We start from the raw sequence: 6000 nt of genomic DNA, 5'->3' as shown, positions 1-6000 counted from the left end.
GCTTTTTCCTTGGAGGCATTTGCTAACACATGACACAAAAGCTAGTAGGGAGCTTTCAGCAGTACTAGGGGTTAAGGGGAACAGAACTTAGAAATCAAGTCTCAACATGAAAGAGGAATCTTGGTAAACACCACCAGTTCATTTGGGAACCCTGCCCCTGAAATCTTACTTGAAGAAGAGAGGAAAACCAGCCCCCACAAAGACTGACACCCTCCTTCAAATCAGATTGGATTCCAGTGGCCCATGCCTACCATAGCTGCTTTCCAGAAGCAAAAGAAAACAACCTTACAGAGCCTGACAAAATGCCTTGAACTCTGTAAGCAATTAATGAATATTAGTTGAATTTTGTTTTATCAAGGGCATTTAAATATTTTTCAATAATAATAAAATGAAATAATTATCTTTCTCTTTTTGAGACCCTGACACATGTCCTGGTTCTGTGACCTTGGCTTTATGTATATTATCTCTAATTCTTCTACCATATTTGCAAGTTAAGAATTATTTATGTCTGATTGTAAGGCTGAGGTTCACAGATGTTATGTGAATTACAAGATCTACACAGCTATTATATGACTGAATTAAGATTTAATTCTTAAATTGGACTGTTTGGTTTCAGCAAACACTTTCTGTGGGTCAGGTGGGTGTAGATTTTCATGGAATGTGTGAGTAAATGGTTACTTTAGGAAAGAAAACAGAGATCTCTTAGAAACCATGGATGTATTTTTTGAGAAGGTTATCTCTTAAAAAAATTAAGTATTTTCGATGTTTTTCCTTGGAATTTGGAGGAAATTCTAAATAGCACAAGAATGTCTCTTAAAATACTCATCAAAAAGAAAAATAATGAAATAATTTATTCAAAATGTATTTACTGGGTATTTATTATTTACCAGGTACTCTTCTATATTTTAGAACTACAGCAATAAACAATATAGAAAAAGTCCCTGGCCTGATGTAGATTGGATCCTATTGGAATGGACAGTTAATAAATAAACAAATAAAAATAGAATTTTGGAAGTCATCAGTACTGAACTGATATTTATAGGCCAACTGAAGTGATGGGATGAAAGTCTGTTTAGATTAGGTTCAAAAAAATAAAAAGAAAAAAAGAAAGCTCTTAGAGACACAACGTTTAAGCCAGGAAAGCTATGGAATTCTGAAGATACCTGAGAAGTTAATGTGTTAGAAAAAGTAGTGCTGTACCCCTTCTTCCACTTGAAATTCTATGCTCTTTAGGAAGTCTTAATAGTGGGATGCAATGGTTTCTCTATCATGGTAAAAAAAAATCTGTGATCTTACACAATGGGTTAAATGTGGATGATATCAAAACAATGAAAACTGTTATATATTTCCTAGTCAACCTGTATAACTACAAGATATTTGAAAATTAATGTGATCAAAGTAACTTTATATTAGAATGACAGGAAAGGGTAGAAAAATAATATGAATGAAATAAAGAAGTGCTCAAACAATAGACAGTCACCAGCACCAATATTCTTTCATTTTATGTAATGTTTTTGTGGAACAACCAAAATTGTAACTTTTGACCAAGTTGTACAGGCATCTGTGGCAAAAGCATGATAAGAACAAAGTCCTAACTGAGGTAATTGCCTCATTAAATTGACATCTATCTGCAACAGTACATCCTAGATCACAACTCACATTAAGGGATTAAAAAAAAAAAAAAAGGATGAATATGTGATTGAAACTTAGCACAGTATTACCTGCATTCATAAAAATCTCCATAGTGTATTTGGTGCTAGAACCAGTCATTGAGGTTGTTTATGAAAAAGATTTATTTATCCTGAATTTTATTTTCTTTAAACAGAACCCTGCTTTGCTAACCAACAAAATTTTCTGAAGGGCCCCAACTAACATCTGAAATCCAGTTTTATAAATTCAACAGATTTTTCTTCCAGTTTCCAGGTTGAAATTTCATAGTGATGACAACTTCATTTTATCTTGAATTTGAGCATCACTAAAAACAATTGAATAGTTAAGCATAACAGAAAAAAATGATTTCACTGAAGAAAGTATAGTTACAAAGTACAAGAATGTAGCTGTTATAAAACCATTTTCTCCAGTTACTAGTACCTCCTATACCCAACTCCCCTTAGCACATAATCAGTATACCATCTAAAACATTTCTCCACATGATATTCAGGAATTTAAATTTTCTGGAAGTTGCTACAGCAAAAACACTAGTACAATTTGGTTAAAAGACATTAAATGTGGCTCTGTCTGAGCATTGATGGGTGATATTAAAATGGTTTTAATTTAGATTAACTCTAAAGTACTATAAATTACATAGTGGATTTACCTAGAGGAAATTTTCATCAGATGTAACTAGAAGTTACTCAAGAAATATTGAAGAGGTGCTACAATATTTGAATCAAAAAAATCAAAATATCAAGTATCAAAGCATTAGTTAAGCAGTTTTCTGTTTATAATAATGACAAAACTGGACTTTGAGCAATTTTCTTACTAGTCAACAGGTTAAAACCATAGCTTGAAACAGTAAGTAGTTCCAGAGCACTGGTAGTTTGTCCAATTCACTTTGATATAGAATGCTTGTTTTTCTGGCATGCTGGGAGCATGAATTGCTTTGTAAAATCATTGTTTTTCAGATAGTCAAATAATACCCTTGCTCCTTTTAATTTCTGTTGGATTTTTTTTTCTAAAATATATTTCAAAAATTTCTAGCTGCTTAAACTGAGGATCCTAAACCATAATTTAATCTTTACTAATTTTTTCTATGAAAATAATCAGGAAAAACCATTTTAAAATTTTTGGAAAGTTTTTTGGTCCCCACACTAAATAGACACACACACACACACACACACACACACACACACACACACACACAATCTTAGTTTTAAAGTAAACATTTAAAAATATTATTTCTCTGTATTGTTGTGCACTGTCAATTCTCACTAGTCTCAAGGAAGTTGACACTAAAACAATTTCTTCTCACTTAATACATATCACTTCTGGATGCATGAAAATTATTTCTCTTAACTTAGCTATGATATGTGAGAAATGTTGAGGCAAGTTTCTTTAAAAATTTTGTGATGCTCTAGTTAACATTAAAGTTTACATTATTGAACATGGCTTACAAAGTTAGAATTTTGTTATCAAACTTTTGTAAGTTTGAATTAAAAATTTGCTATTTTAAATCCAAACATATTTAAAATCCATACGTAAAAAAATCCTTTTTTATTCCACTGTCACTTTTTTAAAAAAGTAATCTAATATCAACATCGTGGACTGAATTGTGTTTCTCCCAAATGAATATGCTGAAGCCCTAACCCCAATGTGACTGCATTTGGAGGTAAGGCCTTTAAGGAGGGAGTTAAAATTAAATAAGATCATAAAGGTGGGATCCTAATCCTATGGGACTGATGTCCTTACAAGAAGAGGAAAAGACACCAGATCTCTCTCTCTCAGTCTCTGAGTGCACACAGAGGAAACACCATGTGAAAGCAAAGCAAAATGGCAGGAAGAAAGGTCTTACCTGTTGGCACCTTGATCTTGGACTTCCAGCATCTAGAATTCTCTTCCTACAAAACATTTTCCATTATGGGATACTGAAACCTGTCTGTGTATCAAGGGGTCTTGAGATTCTATAGGTATGAAATCCATTCAATAGTTTCAGTTTATTTTTAAAAATGTGTTTTGCTATTTTGAACCTCAGTTCTAGTTTGTGATTGCAAAAAAGATGCAGTCAGTATCTTGGGAAGAAGGGCCGATTGTTGCCAAAAGTAAGAGCCTCCATTGCTTTAGAGCTTAACAGTAACAGCTTGGAATGGAGTTCTGATCCTCTGACAGGAATTTTCTCAGTCCCGACTACATGAAAGACATACTGTCCCTGGATGGACTGCTGCCATGCTCCACGGCAAGACTGTGAGAGACTCCATAAAAAGAAGGAAACAAAAACAAAGTATTTGTGTAACGTCTTTCTCCATTTGTTTTTTGTTTTTGTTTTTTCTTTCCATTTGCATGCAGTAAAGAATCAAAGCACCTCAGTCATGATTGCCTAAAGAATGCAAGACATCGTACTAGGCACCAAGATGAAGATAAAATAATTGCACGAAATGTAGCCCATGTGCTTACTGTGGAGCTAAAAACATTCTATCACTATTACAGATAGGCAATAGATATCTTCTGGTCCAGCCATATTTAGGGACTAGTATTGAATGTTTTTTTATGGTAATTTATTAATCTTATTTTCTAACTATTTGGTGTTGGTATATAGAACTGTATTTTATTTTTTATATTATTCTATAACTAACAGGCTAGCTAAATTTATTAATTAATTCTAATAGTTTATAAACTTCTCTGGATTATCTATCTGCATGATAATGTCATCTGTAAGTACTGATTTTATAATTTTCTCCATATCATAATTCTGTTTATTTCTTTTCCTTGGTTTATTGAAATATGGTATAGAAGCACTGATAATGGGTATTCATTTACTTTTCCCAATTTCTGGAGAAAAGTTGTCAATATTTCACCATTGTGGATAATGTGTGATGTAGGTTTTTGGGGGGGCTATTCTTTTTCAGATTAAGGGAAATCTTTTCTATTCTAGTTTTCTGTTTTTTTAAACTATAAATAGGTATAAAACATTGTCAAATGCCCTTTTGCCTTTTGAACATGTATTAAAATTATCTAATTATGTTTTCCCTTTTCTGCGAGTGTATAAATTTTATTAATTACCTTTATGTGTTCTGATACATTTTTGCTACATTTTTGTATTTAAGTTCCTGAGAAAGATTGGCCAATAATATATTTTTTTCTTGAAAAATACTTGTCAGTATTTGGAATCAAAATTATGATAGTCTTATAAAAGGTTAGGAATCATTTCCCTTTATTTCTTTTATTGGAATAATTTTGAGTAAGATTGGCACTATTGAAAAAAATTACCTAGAAAAGCCATCTGGTTCTGAGGTTTTCATTGTGGAAGAATTCAAATTATGGATTCAATACTGTAATAAGTACCAAAGAAATCAGGTGTTGTATTTATTTTCCTTTCAGTCTTGTATTATTCAGTGAATTTTTCTATTCCTTCAAAATTTTAAAATTGAGTATTATAAAGTTGGTCATACTATAATCCTATCATCATTTCATATAGGAATTATTTGTGTCTCTTGTTCAAGCCTAATATTGCTAATTCATGTCACGTAAATTTTTTTCTTGAATATTTTCCAAGTGGTTTATCAATTTTATTGGTATTTTCAAAGAACAAGCTTTTAGTTTTGTTTGTATTCTCTGTTGTATATTTACATTGTATTTTATTGATCTCTTCTTTTATCTTTGATATTTATTTTCTTGTGCATTCTTTGGATTTGACTTAACTTTTTTGTTCTCAAATTTTGTGATGAATGCTTAAACCATTGATATTCAACCTTTATCTTTTTTCTAAAACATATAGTTAAGCCTCTAAATTTCTCTCAAAACATTATTTCAGCTGTATTCCACACATGTAAATATTTTATAGCTTTTTGACTTTTATTTAAAATGTTTTCCAATTTGCATTTGTTCTTCTTTGACCCTGGAATAGGTTAAAATATCTTGCTTAATACCTTGGAGTTTGGAATTTGGAATTTGGGATTTTTCTAGTTATCTTATTTTTTTTTTAATAAAAATAATTTTTAAATAAAATAAATTCTAGCTTAATCCCTTTGTGGTTAGAGAACATACTCTGAATAATTTCATTCTTTTGAAATTTATTGGGTCTACCTTTATGGCTCCATCTCCTTTCTACAGAGAGCAGTTCCTATGTTTTTATCTTGGGGCTAAAGAGCTGCCATTTTGCATTACAGGGGAGGAGAAATGGTAATAGAAGCATGAATTCCTAACTGGCCCTCTTATTCCTAATAGAGTTCTTTAATTCATTACACTCATAATTGCCCTGTGTCCCACGCCTCTCCTTTGTGCAATTAGCTCAGATTTCAGTGCCTCCAGGGCTCCCTCAGTAAAGATCCTTACCTCTCGTGTTTT

Source organism: Aethalodelphis obliquidens, unplaced genomic scaffold (genome assembly GCF_003676395.1).
Source record: "Aethalodelphis obliquidens isolate GAN/ISIS:26980383/991018 unplaced genomic scaffold, ASM367639v1 scaffold21, whole genome shotgun sequence".
Taxonomy (NCBI): domain Eukaryota; kingdom Metazoa; phylum Chordata; class Mammalia; order Artiodactyla; family Delphinidae; genus Aethalodelphis; species Aethalodelphis obliquidens.
Note: the sequence above shows the minus strand (reverse complement) of the source record.